Source organism: Petaurus breviceps, unplaced genomic scaffold (genome assembly GCF_028583685.1).
Source record: "Petaurus breviceps papuanus isolate PSGF00001 unplaced genomic scaffold, PetGlider_PUasm1.0 77, whole genome shotgun sequence".
Classification (NCBI taxonomy): Eukaryota; Metazoa; Chordata; class Mammalia; order Diprotodontia; family Petauridae; genus Petaurus; species Petaurus breviceps.
This window is the reverse complement of record NW_027186492.1, coordinates 9,542,729-9,561,588: the sequence shown is the minus strand read 5'-3', so window position 1 is coordinate 9,561,588 and position 18,860 is coordinate 9,542,729. Positions and strand designations below refer to the sequence as shown.

Below are 18,860 nucleotides of genomic sequence, written 5' to 3'. Positions count from 1 at the left end.
TGTGTGTGTGTGTGTGTGTGTGTGTGTGTGTGTGTGTGTGTGTGTGTAAGCACAGTAGATAGAGCATTGATCTTGGAGTCAGGAAGACTCATCTTCCTGAGTTCAAATCTGGCCTCAGACACTTACTAGCTGTGTGACTCTGGCCAAGTCACTTAACCTATTTGTCTGTTTTCTCATCTGGAAAATGAGCGGGGAAGGAAATGTCAAACCATCCCCTAAAAGACTTGAGCACAATTTAAATGACTCAACAACAAATGTATATGTGTATGTATATTCTATCTATAATTTCTATGTGTTTGTCTGTGTATATTCTTTCTTCTCCATTGGATTATAGCTCCTTCAGATACATAGTACTATTTTGTTTAAAAAGATTCTGAAATAGTGCCTAGGGCACAGTAAATTGCACATAAAGATGCTTTATAACTATTTGCCAATGAATTAATTGATTGATTGCCTGAAACTCAAAGCCAGGGCTGATTCAATGTGTGGCTAGGGCCATGTCTGGTTCTGTAGCCACAAGTTTTTAGAACCAAGAGGTAAAGAAGTAATAGTAGATTCTAGGAAAGGAGCAGCCTTATCTTTGAACATTTCCTTCTCTCTAGAAGAAAATCTTTGGTCTTGTAAATAAGGTGTGATATTCTTACACAGTTCCATACTAGTAAGGTGGCAAATGTGTGGGTGCTGAGGAGGAAGTAATAAATAGGAAGGGAGCTAAATCTCTCCTCATAGAGTTGCCTCATAATTGGAGGGGGGGAGTGTTGGGTCACTGGAGCTCTCCAGATGCTGAAGCTTTCTGAAAGGGGGGATTTCCAAGAAACAGTGAGGACTATTTTTTAACTAAATCAATGACCTTGATTTCTTGATAGTACACAGGCCCATCTTTTGGATAAAGGTGAATACACCCATGCCCTTTGGCCTCAGTACTCTGCTGGTTTTCAGATGGCTGATTCTGGTCCTGGGAAATGGGAAAACCTAACCTGACCTGCAACCAAGTATAGGAAAGAAAAATACACTAAAGATGGAAGCATCCCAGAATTACAAGAGCAAAAGATAAAGACCAAATTATTCCTGATGACTAGGGTTGGCCCTTCTCATCCAGGATAGGGAATAGGGATTTGACCCTTGATTTTGTTACTATAGAGATCTTCCTCTATCAGTGTGGGTAAGTGCCTTCTCTGAAATTTATGATTTTAGAGAGTTACCTGGAACATTAAGAGGTTAAGTGACTTTCCCAGGGTCACACAGTCAGTATATTTTTAAAAGTAGGATCTCAGTACATAAATATAATGTATGTGTTATATGTAAATATATAATTCCGCACATCAATATTAATATATACATATATTATTTTATGGCTACTAGAAGTAGAACTAAAATAAGGGTTTCCTCTAAAGTCCTGAAAAAGAAGAGTTAAAAATGACAACAGCTATTAATTATAGGTTACCTTCTCAGAGTTTACTGAAACTTATTCCTTAATCCAGGTTACACATACACATATATACACATGTGTGTATGCATATATATGTATATATGTGTGTGCATAGATACATGCATGTATATTTATACATCCCATGATTGATAGCTGTTGGTTTTTTTAGTTATCTAAGTTATATAGGTAAGTGTTCATAGGGATAATTTTCATTTTTCTTGCTATATAATATATAAACGCAGTGTGTGCGTGTGTGTGTGTGTGTGTGTGTGTGTGTGTGTGTGCATTTCTCCTCACTTGAATTGAAAGCTACTTTATGATAGGGTACATACTCATCCTTTAAAAAAAAAATTCCCATACAGTGCCTAGAGCACAGTGAATTGTACACAACAGCTGCTTAAAAACTAATTTCCAAAGTTAATTGATTGATCTTCAGATGTCCAGATCCCAGGCTGATTCTGTGGGTCCCCAGGGCTTTGATCTGTCCAACCACAAATTCTACAAGGCCAAAGGTGAAGAAATATGACAACTCTTATCACACAGTGCTGTTATGAAGGACATTCTTCATAAACCTTAGAGTATCTTATAAATGTGATTTTATTTTATCTTGAGAGATTATTTGGAAAGTGGCAATGGCTCAAGTGACAGTCCTGGATGCATAGAACTGGAAAAGACCTCAGAGGTAATTTAGTCCAACCATCTCATTTGCAGATGAGGAAAATAAGGCTTAAAGACATGAAGAAGGTTCTTGTTCAAGGTCACATAATCTTTTATGGCAGAACCTAGAATGCAGGACTCCTTATTCCTGCGCCAGTAATCCTTTTACTACTACTCTACACTGTCCCTATTTGTCCTAAATTATGCCCATTCTCAGAAATGAAATCTACAATAAAAGTTCAAGTCAATGCTCTGTTTTAGAGATGAGGCCTAAACCTGGGTTTCATGAAACCTGACCATGTTGAGGTCTATTTCATAATTGCAGATGTACTAACCATATTAGTGTAGGACTCTTGGTGTGAACAGATAGTTATTTTCTGTCTACAGAATTCTTCTTTCCCTCTCAGTCTGCTGGCTCTCTTCTCTACTTCCTGCTGGGCTGTCTTTCTGTGAACTCTTAAACAGCATTCCATTCCCAAGGGTCTGCAAGATAATGGTAGATGAAGTGGAACCTATAAAACAAATCCGGCTTTGCATATTCCTGGCCACTCCCAGGGCCACAGCCCTCTTTTGCATGAATGGAGCCATGCCTGGATTGGTTTGGGCCTGTTGCAGGAGGAAAATGACCCTGTCCAGCCTGTGAGACCTGACAAGATGAGCAGTCTAGTATCAAGGAAATAAAGACAGTGGGAGTGTTACTACAAATGTGCCCAGAGTTGCTAAGTAAGGCACTTAAAGCAGATACCCAACATTACTCATTCTTTTGTCTCTTTGGCTCCTTTGCTGTTGTATGATGAGCTGACTACAATGAGATGATGAAATTTGTAAGATTTTAAAGTTGGTTATAGATGAGAGGAGAAGCATCATGGGATGGTAGTTAGATGACCTCCAAGTCATGAAAACCTTGGCTCAAGCCCCACCTCCAACACTGGATATTTGATCCCACGTAAGTGACTTAACCTCTGGGTGCCCCCCATACAACTCTATGAGACTCTAAATTTCAGAGCATTGGCCTGTTCTGAATGGGTAGAGTGAGGTTGCTCACTGGGAGGTCCCCTATCAATGAAATGTCAGGTCAGGTCTGGTCCCCACACGTCAAAGTAGTTAGGAGGAAAAGAGGCTATGAGTCGATAGTAGTTTCTGACCTTAGAGTCAGTACAGATGGATTCAAATCCTACTTCTTGCTCTCTCAAGTTGGATGACTAGTCATTTCCAACCCCATTAAACTACAATTTCCTCATTTGCAAAATAGGGATTACAATCATACTTATCTTGCAGGATCTCGGAGAAGCACCAAAGAAATAAATGTTTTACAAAACTGTGCAGTGACCAATGTGCAGTGATAGACTTAGCCCTTCTCATCAATATAATGATCTAAGACAATTCCAAAAGACTCATGATGGAAAATGCTATCCACATCCAGAGAAAGAACTATGGAATGTGAATACTGATTGAAGCATACTATTTTCTCTCTTTTTTTCTTTCTCATGTTTTTTTCTGATTCTTCTTTCACAATATGGCTAATATGGAAATACGTTTAATATGACTGTACATGTACATCATATATGAAATTGCTTGCTATCTTGGGGAGGGGGGAGAGGAGGGAGGAAGAAAAAAATTTGGGATTCAGAGTCTTATAAAAGTAAATGTTGAAAACTCTTTACAAGGACTTGGAAAAAATAAAATGCTATTAAGTAGAAATAAAATAAAATGAAGTAAAAAAAGAAATAAATACTTTAAAGTCCCTTTTCTTACAAACTATAAAGCACTATATAAATATTAACCGTTTAATGGGAAATATCCCCCTCACCCATCTCCCCCCAAAAAAACCCATAGGATGCTTTTTCCTCTGGAATCTGGTAAGTTTCAGTTAATTCTAGAAATGTTTGTCTGGGATTTCCAAGGGACAGTCAGGATTGTTTTTAATTTAATCAGTGACTTTGATTTATCCATAGTATATAGACCCGTATATTGGATAAAGGTGAATACACCCATGCCCTTTGGCCCCAATACCATCCTGGCTTTCAGATAACTTCTGTTCCTGGGAAATGGGAGGACTCTTGGCTAGTGTGCCAAGCCCCACCTGTAATTGCCACATACAAGATCAGAATGGATTGTTGGAAATTCCATTGTTTTATGTAAAAAGGTAGAGAAGATGAAGGAGAAGAGGTTTCAATCTAAGATAGAGAAATTCCTACAGGCTCTTCCACCAATTACACACAATAGGAGAAAAAGTACTTTTGGATAGGCCCTTATTTTAAGTGCCTAGTGATTGTACCTTAGGAATTCACCAACTCATTGGTTTACTGCTGTAGCTATTGACAAGTCTCCCTTTCTCTCCTACCAAGGATAGGGAAGGAGGAGCCAAACCTGCCTGACTTGCATCAGTCTCCCTTTGAAATCTCCATGTTCACCCCAAAGCAGACCTATCAAGAACTGAACTTAGCTAATGAACCCTCGTCTCATTTACAATCCTTGTTAAATAGCTGGTCTATTGGGAAATAAATTGCAATGATCTTCAAGCCCAAACAAGCATCCAGACTTTTAGAAACTAGTAGATATATATAAGAAATGACTAATAGGAGGAACTCATAGAAAAAGAAGACTTGAAGAGGCTAGGTGGTGCAGTGAATAGAGCACTGGCCCTGGAGTCAGGAGGATCCGAGTTCAAATTTGGGCTCAGACACTTAACACTTCTAGCCATGTGAACTTGCACAAGTCATTTAATCCCAATTGCCCTGCCTTCCCCCCTCCAAAAGGCAAAAAAAGAAAAAGAAGACTTATACAAGTGATGCATAGTGAAGAAAACAGAACCTGGAGAATAATTTACCTAATCAATCAGTAAAATAACATTTAATAAGCAGCTACTATATGTTCCAGGCATTGTGCTAAGCACCAGAGATACAATAAAGGACAAAAGACAGTTCCTGCTTTCAAGAAGCTCACAGTCTAATTGGGGAGAAAATGTATAAACAAATATATACAAAGCAAGTTATATACAGGATGAAACTACAATGTTTTACATGAGAGCAACACTTAGACATATCAGATTATGCATAATCACTAATCTTGGCTATGCGGAACTGATGAAGTACCCTTCCTTCCTTTGTCCTTCCTGACTGCTTGGAGTAGGGTAGTAGATAGAAAACCACCTTGGAATCCAGGACACTTGGCTTCAAATGCTGCACTTGACAATACTAGTGCTGTGACACCCAGGGTAGGCTGTGTACCTTCTCAGCATCCCAGGTGGACTCTCTGAGACAGCAGGATGCAGTGGAAAGAGGTCTCTGTTTGGAATCTGAGGATTCAGGTTTATTCTGTGGGTGAATCATTCCATCTCCTCTTAGAGGCAGTCACTATGTCTATTTTGTTTTAGACTTTGTTAATCTTATAATAAAAATTTTATTGGTAATGAAGGAGTGAGGTATTGGAAAGCTATAGTGTTGTAATAACACAAACAAACAGCATCAATAAAACTTTTATTTTAATGACAGATTTAGCCATAAATTATGGTTCCATCATGATTTCTCCCAGATAAATAAACAGTATATCTGTGAAGCTACAAATTCAGGTCATATGTATATTCATGTGTATATGGCCTGAATTTTAATATAATATATAAAAATATATTTATTGAACACACACATATGTATTCATATATATGTATCAATATAAGCATATATATAAAGGTGTGTACAGTTATATATACAAAATATTTGTGTATGTGTATATATGTATATATACACATGTTATATATTATTTATATATGGATGCATATGGGTATATATACATGCACAATTAACATGTGTGTATGTGCATGTGTGTGTGTGTGTATGTGTGTGTAAAATGAACACAGTCAACTTGTGTTTGGGCATTTCCATAATCATAGCAGCTCTGGGCATTCCTCACACAAAGCAATTAGTGAAAACAGAAAAGGATCAAAGTCAAACTCAAATACAAAAGTGGAATGTGTTGGTCTAGGAAGTAGTTGGTTACCGCTCCCCCCCAATAAAAAGGCTTTGGGGGAGAGGCTGGGTGACCATTTCTAGATACGTTATAAAGAGAATTCAAGAATTGGACTAGTTGGATTCTGAAGTCCATCATCATCATCATCAGCAGCAGCATTGCTAACGTTTATATGGATTTGATGAAATGGAAAACCACCCCAGTATCTTTGCCAAGAAAACCGCAAATGGGGTCATGAAAAGCCGGACAAGTGAAAACAACGGAACGACAACAACAAAAAGCACTTTCTGTAGACCGTTGTCTCACTGGGGCCTCACAGCCCCCTAACAATGCTTCGGGTAAGCTAAGAACAGCTAAGCCACTTGTTCAGGTCACGCAGCTAGCAAATGTTTCAGGTAGAAATCACATTCACATCATCCTGACTCCAGGTCTGGCACACTTTTCTCTATAGCAGAAGTGTCAAACACATAGCCTGCTGGCCCAGATTAAGATGTAACTGGGCAATATTTGACAAAATAGACAAAAATACAGTGAAACATAGATGTTAATGTGTGGTTCTTAAGTCAGTGTGTAGCCTTCAGGGATCTTCTCTATGGCTTAGTGACCTGTTTCTATTTTTGTTTGATGCCAGGGCTCTTCAGTATCAAGCTATCACCTTTCAAATTCTGCGATTGTAACACCCAGCTCAGTGGTTGGTAAATAGCTAACACTTCATACATGCTTGTTGATTGATTATGTGACTGGGTGTAAATTCAAACTCACTTCCCAGCCTTACTGGACATTTGAGTGCATAAAGGGCAACTGAAATTTACTTTTGAAAACTCTAAGAATGAAGGAATACTTTTTTTTTTGGTGACCCTTAAATCTCTGTCTGCCTCAGTTTCCTCATCTGTAAAATGGGGATAATAATAGCATGCAGTTTCCATTGTTGTTATGAACATCAATTGAAATGATATTTTAAAGTGCTTTGCAAACCTTAAAGCACTGACTAAATGCCAGTTATTATTATTATTATTATTAAAGTATTGTCCAACTCTGTCTTTGTACAAAGCTCTCATCCCTTCAATATTGTCAGTGAGGATCGAAAACTGTTCAAGCTGCCTCAGTACTTTTTAATTGACAGTTTTACCAACTACACCATGAAAGGGTAATAGGAAACAAAGGCTAATTTTCTGGCGGGTAGAAGAGCGCACTAGAAATTAGCATGACTGCCCTAACGTTTCTAAGGTCACATTGATATGGGCTTCCTGCGATAGTCAAAGAACTTTGCTCTTTTATCCTCTCCACACCCCTTGTTCTCTCCAATGTTTATTTCTATCATCATCTGTTAATAAATGAGGCAATTTTGTGAGTAAGGCCCTCCCTTGCATACAGCTCAACACTATTAACCTTTATCCAGTAATTTATAGCAAGGCCTTAATGACACTGGTCCATGCAAATAGTGTCTGCAGGCACTCTCATCATAAGGAAGCTACTATACTTGGGGGACTCCTGCTACATTTGCTCAGAACATTATGCAGATGTGTAATTAGAATGACCAAGTTTGGCCTGAAGAACTGTTGAGAAAATGCACCTCTTTCCCTTCTCTGTTGAGGTGGGAGACCGTGGGTACAGAATGTTGTATGGGGTGTCCCAAAAATCTCACTGTGGTCTTAGGCTATTAAGCTTAAGAGTTCTGGGTCTCTCTGTATACAAATATACATATATACAGCATATACTATGTATGTATGTATCTTTATATACATGCATATACACACAATCACACACTCACGCATATTCATACTATGGGTGGAATCCAAGGCCTGATCTTTCCTATTGCCTCAAGTCTCTGAATTTACCTCATTTCAAGGAGAGACATTTGAAGTCAGTAATCTCTTCTACTTGCCTGGGATCTCTTGCCTTATGGATTTTTCTGCTTTGGACAGTTCAATGACCTGTGAGAACTCAAGACTCAAAGGGAGATTCCATAGCAAAATGACAGGATCAAATAATATATTTGTAAACTACTTAACACAGTGTCTGGCACACAGTAAGTGCTTAATAAATGCTTCTTCTATTCCATTCCACTTCAAAGTGACAGCCATGGAGCAAGTTCCTCAGGTCTGGATCCCAATGGGCCCTTTGGGTCCAATCTACGTCTTGATAGTCCTCAATTCGGGTCTTCTCTTAGAAGTGCTTTGGGATTGTGGGATTTAGACCTGTAAGAAGCCAAAGACCTTCTGGTTCAGCTCTCTAATTTTACAGATGAAGAAACTGTTTCCCAGAGAAGTTGTGTTGTTTGCCCAAAATAATCAAGGTTGTAAGTAGTATATGCACTATCTATGCTAGATTTTCTTATCCCAGAGGGTGAACAGTGGGAAGGGTGGGTGAGGTAAAAAGCATAGGTATTAAGTCCAGTCCCACTACTGTTATCCTGGGACTTCCTCAAAACACCTCCAAATTCCCAAGTCATTTTTGACCTATGAAGACCCTTCAATCTAAAGCTGACTGATTTTAGTTCAGACTCATGTCTCTGGGGCTACACTAGAACTGGACCAATTCAGGGACTTCAAGGATGGCATCCCATTTTTTCATATTTTCCACATACCATCTTATCCAGGGGAAAATGAGGATTGGGATAAATCACTTTCAGTAGCCCAGAAAAAAAGGAGAGAGAGAGAGAGAGAGAGAGAGAGAGAGAGAGAGAGAGAGAGAGATGATGGATAAATAGATGGATAGATAGATGGATGGATGGATAGATGGATAGATAGATAGATAGATAGATAGATAGATAGATAGATAGATAAATAGATAAATAGATAGATGATGGATAGATGGATGGGTGGATGGGTGGATGGATGGATGGATGGATAAGCAGAGCAAGCATTTATTAAGTGCTTATAATATGCCACAGTGTGTTAAGTAACTAAGTAATTGTTGTTGAGTCATTTCAATACTGTCTGACTCTTTATGACCCCTTTGGGGGTTTTCTTGGCAGAGATACTGGAGTGGTTTGCCATTTCCTTCTCCTACTAATTTTACAGATAAGGAAACTGAGTCAAACAGAGTTAAAGTGGTTAAGTACCAGAAATACAAATACAAGCAAACAAGATGTTTCTTACTTCTATTCTAATAAAGAAAAAATATAAAGGAGAGCTGGGAGGGGGTGGTGGGGAGAGAACAAGGCTACTGGTGAAGAGACAGAGAAGTCCAGAGAATGAGTTCAGCTGGAAGTGAACAGCACTGTCAGCCTCATGAAATGGTCATTCTGGTCAGGGATTCACCAAGCAGGACAGTGGATATCTCAGTACAGGCATCTCAAGGAGGGGGAAAGAGTTAGGAGTGTGAACTTTTTCCTTTAGGGTGTGTGTGTGTGTGTGTGTGTGCGCGCGCGCACGCACACGTGTGTGTGATCTTTACTTGTCTCTGTAAGAACTTAATTTATGCTGACATAACTTCTTTCAAATCCTTTTCATTTTTGACCTATGAAGGTCACATGGTCTATGACCATATGACTGGGAGTTGCAATCATAGGTCATCAAATGTAAATCAAACGCAAAACTTGCTCAAAATCATACTAGTAGTAAGCACAAACATATATGTCTGTCCCATATTTATGTGAACTATATGGGAAAATTACAATAAGATATATGGCCTTATCATTTCCCATGGTAAATGGGGGCTCTCAAGATTGGGTCTGGTGCTAGCTGTTTAAAATAAGCAGTTAGATTCTATTCTCCCACCTCCATTTCCTTTTAATGGCTTCTGCTTTCCTTTCAGGATTCTCTGCATCAAAGGCTCATCCCCCCAGGAGGGAAGTCACATTTTCATATTCCTTAGTGGTCACAACTCCTGGTCCTTGCCCATTCCAATTCTGGAGAACAGTGAATAAGACTTGAATAGAGCAGAACAGTAACTCACCATGAAATCCCCATCCATGAAATTACAGAGATGAGATCATCCACCCACTGAGGAAATAGTAGCAAAGGGGCCTGACAACAGCAGGGGAATAGAGAAGTCAGTGGTTGGAGAAAAGCAGGAAAAATACTCCATGTCATTGAAAAGTAGAAGATAATGTAATGCAAATCAATTCCATCCTAGGATTTTTGTGACTTTTTTTGTTCAGTCATTTCAGTCATGTCCATCTCATTGTGACCCCATTTGGAGTTTTCTTGGCAAAAATAAGGACGTGGTTTGCCATTTCCTTCTTCCATTCACTTTACAGATGAGGAAACTGAGGCAAACAGGGTTAAGTGACTTGTGCAGGGTCACACAGCTTGGAAGTATCTGAAGCCAGATTTGAATTCAGGATGATGAATCTTTCTGACCCTAGGCCCAGCACTCTATCCACTGTGGCACCGAGCTACCCCTATCTACTTTACCACTTAACTGCCCCCCTATTATACCACTGGAGAACTCACCTTCAAAATATCACATGGCAGTTTACTTATGCCTAGAAAAAAAGAAAAAATAGTCTATCAGTATAAAGATAAGAATCAATGAGTGGGTCTGTGAATGTCTCCGTCTCATTTAAAATAAGTGGTAAGATGTTATGGCCACCCCCTCCTCCATATCTTAACCAAGAGATAAAAATATTACTCTGAGACTTTAGCTCAGGTATGGGGAACCTGCTTTAGACTAATCCAAAAAGTCCTTAAAAACCATTGGACAAACTGGAGCAATGTCACCCATGGAGTATGTTTCAAGTAGCCAAGGAAACCTGGGCATTTCCTGTGAGTTGTTTATGAAACATAGAGTCAGTTTCAGAACTAAGAGCTTCAAGTGGGTAACATGTAAGGAGAGAACATTTCAGAACTGACTCTATCTATCATGGACAACCAGGTTTCTTGAGTCAACCTAACGATGTTTCCAGTGCAATGTCCCTTCAGTTCATCCAGTGACATCCAATGGTTCTTTTCGCTTAGTCTAAAGTCTTTGAGACCTATTTTCATCTGGTTAAGGTATCAAGGTGTAACATCTTATTTATTTTAGATGAGGTAGGCATAACTGAACCACACACTCAGTGACCTCTACCATCACACCTAAGTAGCACAGAGCTTTGGTGAAGTCAATGATTAGCTTACAATAATTTGAATGAACTCTGTCTTGCAAGTTAATTCCCAGCTTTTCTCCAACCTCCTGCACAGACTTTGTAGCCTCATTTTCTTCAATATGCTTATAAAACTTGTTTTGTTATTACAGATGATAGGAGCAGAGCTAAAATAAACCTTAAAGATGAAATCTAAGCCCGCCATTTGAAAGATGGAAAGGAAAATTGAAGCTCAGAGTTCAATTTGCCCCAAATTAACATATGATTAATGACAGAGATGGAATTAGAACCCAGGTTCTCTGACTCCAAAACCTGATTCTTTTCACAACAGCATGCTATCTTTCCCTTCTCATACATCACATGTCTTGAAGTTTTATTTTATGTTGTTTTGTTTTTAAACTGGAATAAGCTATTTCTGACTATGGAGAAGCCTAAAATTAAGAGTAACAGAAAAAGGTTCAGTGAAATGAAGATGGACCCAGTTTCAAATCCTATGTACACATATATATGCCCTGGAAATTGGAACTTCCCAACCTCACTTTCCATATCTGTAAAATGAGAACTTGGATTAAATAGTAATAATAATTTTTTTCAATCATTTCAGTCATGACTGACTCTTTATTACCCCGTTTGGAGTTTTCTTGGAAAAGAAACTGTAGTGGTTTTCCATTTCCTTCCCCAGATCATCTTACTGATGAGTAACTGAAGCAAATAGGGATAAGTGACTTGCCCAGAGTCATGTAGGTACTAAATGTCTGTAGCCAGATTTAAACTCAGGAAAAAGAGTCTTCCTGACTCCAGGTCTGGCACTCTATCTACTGTACCTCCTAGATATTATTATGATACTCATAACTATACTCATGTTATTTACTAAGTAGCATTTTATAATTATCACCTCATTTTAACCTTAAAAGAACCTTGGGAGGTAGATGGTATTGTTACCCCTATTTTTCAGATGAGGAAACTGAGGTAAACAGTGGTCAAGTGACTTGTCCTGGTTCACACAGCTAGTAAGTATCTAAGGATGGATTTGAACTCCAAACTGCAAACACTAAAGTCCCTTCTTGCTCTAATTCCTATGTGTTAAGAAATGAAATAGGCTGTTATACTAAAGAGTAGCATTTCAGAATATTCCTGTAAACCTCCACAAGGCTCTTTTGTATTCATTTTTTTAAGAAAAATCCATTTCAAAAAGAACATTGTAAAACAAAGGTGCAACTAGGAATGACATAAGCCATTCATAAAAGAAAAAAACTCCTTTTTTCTACTGTAGAAATTGATTATTTTTTTTAATTTCTTTCTTTTAATTCAAGTGAATGCTACCTTGCTTTTCTATTTTAAAAATCACAAGCAAGGTGGCTAGGTGTCAGTCACAGTGAATAGAGCACCAGCCCTAGAGTCAAGAGGACCTGAATTCAAATTTGGCCTCATACACTTAACACTTACTAGCCGTATGACCTTGGGTAAGTCACTTAACCCCAAATGCCCCTCCAAAAGAAAAAAGCAAAAAAAAAAATTTTTTTTTAAATCACCAGCAAGGCTAAGCAAGATTAATGTATATACATTTGGAATTAGAGTTAAGCAATATATCGGTAGTGAGTGGGCAAAGCTACCAGGTTCTCCCAAGGGTATAAGCCAAGAACTACTTCCTGTATCATGGAATGTGGACGTGGGGAATGTCTAGTCCACACACTAGCGATTACCTAATAGTACTGTTTCTCCAACCACATCCTCTTCTCCCCCACTCCCTATCCCCATCAACTTCCAGTTTCATACTAGATAGCTTTTCAAAGGAGGAAGTAAACTCGAAGACTATGGTATTCCATGAATTCTAGCACAGATGAATTTCTCTTTTCACACTGACATATTGAGAGCCTAGTTTGTACCAACAAGCCTGGAATTTAGTAGCAAAGAACTCAAACTTGGGCAAAGAATCAAATGTCTCTGAGGCTCAGTTTCCTTATCTGTAAACAAGGAATATGGATAGGTTGATATCTAAAGTCTCTTCCAGGTGTAAATGTTAGAAAAAGGAAGTCCAAAGCACTTAATAAATATTTTGACAGTCATCTTTTTAAAACTTGACTAGTAACATAAGGAGATATTCATGGAGTAGACTATAGGTGCCTGCAAACAGAAGGCCACTTTCCTTAGTCTCAATGCTATGTCCTCTGAAAAGGTTAAATTGACCAGTGACTCCCCTAGACACTCTCCTACGAAAGATTATTTAGAAAGCAGTCAATTGTTTACATAAATTTAGCAGGTCACATGATCCTGATTTGAACCAGATTCATATAATTTTGTGGTCCTATCAATGAATTTATGTGAACAGAACGACTAAGTCAAGGAAAGAAACTGATGTGGATGGATGGGGAATTGATTGGCCAAGTAAGATTTTAAAAAGATATAACATGTATACAGATGTATATATAGACACATTTAAATATATGCATATACACACACACATATATATACAGAAGATTAAAGCAAGGGCAGGAAATGGTGATTAATACAAAAACATGACACAGTCCTTTAAGAATAGTATCTGAGTGTTAAAATTCAGAATAAACCAAAACTGTCAAAGGAAAGCTACAGATAACAAAATATTTCATGCTTTTTGTTATTGCTATATTGAGGGGAAAAAAGGAGGATTAAAGAAAGGGTAAGTGGAGGACGGGTGATAACTGATGATGGAGAGAAGGCAGGGCTACCTGACTCACTTTGTTTCTGTTTTCTCTACCAAGGAAAATAACCTTGTACTGGAAAGGATGAAACAAAAATGGTTAATAGAAAGGGGATATATTAGATAAAAAGGTGGATAGTCTCTTATTGCCTTTGAAGGGTTTGAATGACCTGGTTCAAATGAATTATATTTTAAGGTGTGGGAGGAAAAAACTTGGCAGGAGTGATTCCTGAACACCGAATGGGAAGGGTACTCACAGTGTAAGAGAGTGGCAAATGTCCTGATTTTCCAAAAAAAAAAAGAAAGGGAGGGAAGCATAAGAGACCTTGTAAACCATAAGTTAGTCATTTGGCTAGTTATTGGCAGAATAATAGATGATATTATTAAAGGGATGGCTAGTGTACATCTAGAAAAGGAAGCAGTAATCACAAAAAGTCAACATATCTTCATCAAGAACAAGTCATGCCAGACTGACCTTGTTTTCCTTCTTGATAGGTTTAGTAGAGTGATTCATCAAGGGAGTGCTGCAATATAATTTGCCTAGATTTTAGGGATCTAAATAACTATGTTCCCTATCAATTAACTGCTCTTGAAGAAGTACTGATGGCTTTGGTTTCAAAAGCATCTTTTATTCTGAGGGATATCCAAGTATGTGACACTTAGAAGAATGAAACCGATCACATGTCTCTGAAATACAACCCACTCTGCAGTTGGAATAGCAGCTGGTCAATGGAAACCGATCATTCTAAATAGCAAACTAGTTTGAGGAGAGAAAGAGATTGCTATAGCCAGCAAAACTGATAGGATCTAGAAAGAAACCAAAGTCTACTACCTTATCTATTAGGCCTCTTAGAAATTGGTAAACGGCAAAAGTAGTCGAATTTTAGCTTTTAGTAGCGATTAATGGAAAAAGGAAATTTGAAGCATGCTGGCATTATGGGCCATCTAAACACTTAAATGCCAAGTTCAGGCTTGATGGACTATATCAGAATATGTGGAAATAGATAACTCTCCAGGAATTATAAACTTAGTACAAATCAGAATAATAACATAAATTTTCTAAAAGGAAAGTTCAGAGGGGTATTCAAAAAGGTTATGAATTAACAAGGCCCTCACATCCTCACATAAGTCATGGTAATGTCAAAAAGGTATTGGATGTATGGAGTCAGAGGAGCAAGACTTCAATATTTTCAAAACCTTATAGGAGGCAACAGAGTATATGTATGAAGTATCATAAATAGAGGGAGTATCAGATTTGTACTAGGAGAATTTGAGTTCAGACCCTGGTTCTTTTACTTATAACCTATGTGACCTCGACCTTTTAACTTCTCTGGTTCTCAGTTTTAGATTACTTAAAATCTGAAATAGGCTATATTAGAGAATCACTAAGGTCCCTTATTGCTTTAAATATTGTAATCTAGGGTCAGGAAAGACATTTGGCTTCCTGAAAGAAGTCAGACAGAGGACAAGTAAACATTGTAATTAAAATTTATGATTTAAAATATTGGACTTCTTCAAGACTATTTATTACTCACTGCTGTGCTCCTAGAAAGGACCTTACTGAAAGAGGGTAATGTCAGGGAAACTGCTAGGTTTTTATTTTTTATTTTTGTAAGGCGAGAGGCAGGGGAAAGGAGGGCCTTTATATTTAGAAAGATATCATCATCATCATCAATACCTGAAATATTAACAAAAGACAAGAAATCTAGGTTTACAATTTTCATAGTTTCTCTAAAAGTGTTAGTTAATACTGGCATTCCTTTGATTGTAAACCATATAAGTATAAAAAAAAAATCTGAGCCCCCAACCATGAAAGCAGTGCATGATGGGAGATCCAGATGGCCAAGTGTTAGTATAGTTCTTGTATTTGTGGTTAGTAGAGAGAAGCATAATGTTTGAGGTATAGCAGATGGGAAATGCCAACTTCTTCACTATTAGAAATGCATCCCTCCTCCCTCCCACCAGGTGACCTGGGAAGCAAGTACTGTCATTTTTTACTTTGGAGATACCAGTCCTATTCTGAATGAATAGCAGTGTTCTAGTTGGTTTAGCCATTTATTTTTCTCCATACTATTCCTAGGTGAACAGTGAGATAATGTTATTTGCTTGGACTAATAGAAAGAACTACTGCCATGAAATAAAACTAAAAAAATCCTTGTTACTAGTTAGTTTTAACAAAACATGTATAATGAAAATTTGAAAGCAAAACTAAAAAGCTGTTCATGGTGAGAGATTTCAAATGGGTAACAGAATGGTGTGCAAACACACACACACACACTCACACAATCCAAGCACATTTACATTTTTTAAAAAGCTGAGATAAATTACACTTTGCGATGATAAAGCACCTTTCCTCTGGGGGAAAAAAAAGCATTGCCTCAGAGAACCTAACTACATTCTCATAAGGCATCTCCCTTTTCCCAACAGCAACTCTCTCACATTCTTTCCCTTGTATTATTGTATTGTATTTTTTCTATTGTATTATCATATTCTCAGTGCTAGAAGAAGATGGGAACCACAGGAAGAACAAGGAACTCTTTTGAGGTCACACAGCTAATGTATTGGAGTGATGAAAATGGAATCCAGTATCTTCAGTTTTCATTTTGGTACATAATCTGCTAGATTTCCACAGCCTCAAGAATTCAATTATCCTTAATGCCTATTGCTAATGCTATAGTTCCAGATTCTCCACCTACCTGGATTCAACTGAATAGAGGTTTATTTAGTACCTACTATATGCTAAAGGGCAGCTAGGTGGCAAAATGGATAGATCATTGGGCTTGGAATTAGGAAGGCTCATCTTCCAGAGTTCAAATCTAGCCTCAGACAAATATTAGCTGTGTGACCCTGCACAAGTAGCTTAACCTTGTTTGCCTCAGTTTTCTCATCTGTAAAATGAGCTGAAGAAGGAAACAGCAAACCATACCAGTATCTTTGCCAAGAACACCCCAAAAGGGGTAACTAAGAGTTGTACAGGATGGAAATAACTGTGACAACACAGTTATGTGCTAGGCAAAGGGATATGAAGACAATTTAAAAAATAAAAACAGTATCTGCCCTCAAGGAGTTTAGAATCTAGTGATTTGATACTACTTCTAACATGGAAAACTCCATATTAGCAAATTACTAATATGGAGAAATATATCCTATACTTACTGTGGCAGCAAAAATAAAAATAAAGCAATATCGAGGCAAAATTTGACTTAAAAACACTTTAGGAAATGATATTCCAAGTCTATAAAAAGATGTTACAAGTTTTAAATCCTGAACAGTTCTGGGGGAAAAAAAACTGTGAGCAATTCACTGTTAGTTAGTTTAATCAGAAAACCACAATTATTTTTTTAATCAAATGCTTTATTAACTTCTAGTTTACATCATCCATTTCCACAAGATATTGAGTTACAAATTTTCTCCCTATTTTTCTCCTACCCACCACCCCAAAATAGTGATCCCACCGGATTTCCCCTCCTCCAATCTGTTCTCTTCCATATCTTCTCCCACGGCACGGTGGATCTCTATGCCCCAGTGCCTGTATATCTTATTTCCCAGTTACATATAATAATAGCATATACACACACACATATATATATGTATATATATATATATGTATATATATATATATTTAAACATTCAATTTTAAAACTTTGAATTCCAGATTCATTCCCTTCCTCCCTTGTCACCCACCCTTACTGGGAAGATAAGCAATTCAATATAGGTTGTACATGTGTAGCTATGCAAAACATTTCCATAGTAGATATATTATGGAAGACTGAATATATTTCCCTCCCTCCTATCCCACCTCCCACTTGTTCTCTTCTCTACTTTGATCCCGACCCTTTTCAAAAGAGGGTGCTCCCAACTTCCCTCCCCCCCAGGCTGCCCTCCTTTCCATCATCCCCCCTCTCATCCCCTTTGCCCCTACTCTCCTGTAGGGTGAGATACTCTATTTAGTGTGTGTGTCATTCTCTCCTAAGCCAAATTCAATGAGAATAAGGTTGTCTCATTGCATTTTGCCTTCCTGTTCTTCCCCTCCATTGTAACCATTTTCCCTTACCTCTTCTATATGAGATAGTTTACCCCATTCTGTCTCTCCCCATCTCCTCTCATTATATTCCTCTCTCACCTCTTAATTTCACCTTTTAAGTATCATCCCTTTCCATTAAATTGGTCCTGTGCCCTCTATCTATGTATACCTGTACACATATATACACACATTCACATATGTATTCATATACCCATATACCCTCCTATATAGACTTATATATGTATGTGTATATATATATGTATATATATATATATATATATATATACTCACCTTTCCCTTCCCTTCAATTATTCTCATACTAAGAAAAGTTTCATAAGTTACAATTATTGTTTTTCCATGTAAGAATGTAAATAGTTCAACTTTGATAAGTTCCTTATGATTTCTTTTCCCTTCTTTCCCCTTTTTCCCTTCTTGTTTGCCTTCTCATGCTTCTCTTGTTCCTTGTATCTGAATATCAAATTTTCTATTCAACTCTTGTTTTTTCATCAAGAATTCTTGAAAGTCTTCTATTCCACTTTTCTCCTGAAACATGATACTCAGTTTTGCTAGGTGGGTGATTCTTGGTTTTAATCCCAACTCCTTTGACCTCTGGAATATCATATTCCAAAGCCCTTTGATCCCTCAGTGTAGAAGCTGCCAGATCCTGTGTTATCCTGATTGTGTTTCTACAATATTCAAATTGTTTCTTTCTGGCTACTTGTAATATTTTCTCCTTGATCTGGGAATTCCAGAACGTGGCTATAATATTCCTAGCAGTTTTCTTTTGGGGATCTTTTACAAGAGGTGATCAGTGGATTCTTTCAACTGCTATTTTGCCCTCTGGTTCTAAAACATCAGGGCAATTTTCTTTGAGAATTTCTTGAAGGATGATTTCTAGGTTCTTTTTTTGATCATGGCTTTCAGGAAGTTCAATCATTTTTAAATTATCTCTCCTGGATCTATTTTCCAGGTTAGTGATTTTCTCATGAGATATTTCACATTGCCTTCTATTTTTCCATTTGTTTGGATCTGTTTAATAGTATCTTGATTTCTCATAAAGTCACTAGCTTCCATT

General features: G+C 37.7%; 1 long non-coding RNA gene across 1 annotated transcript; it reads right to left on the bottom strand.

Annotated features, from left to right (window-relative positions):
• Positions 1-9,784: 9,784 nt before the first annotated feature.
• LOC138175326 (uncharacterized) lies at positions 9,785-14,364 on the bottom strand. Its single transcript, XR_011171972.1, has 3 exons — positions 14,237-14,364; positions 10,453-10,484; positions 9,785-9,905 (listed from the first exon to the last, which is right to left on the bottom strand). It is a non-coding gene; the product is annotated as an uncharacterized lncRNA (long non-coding RNA).
• Positions 14,365-18,860: the final 4,496 nt, after the last annotated feature.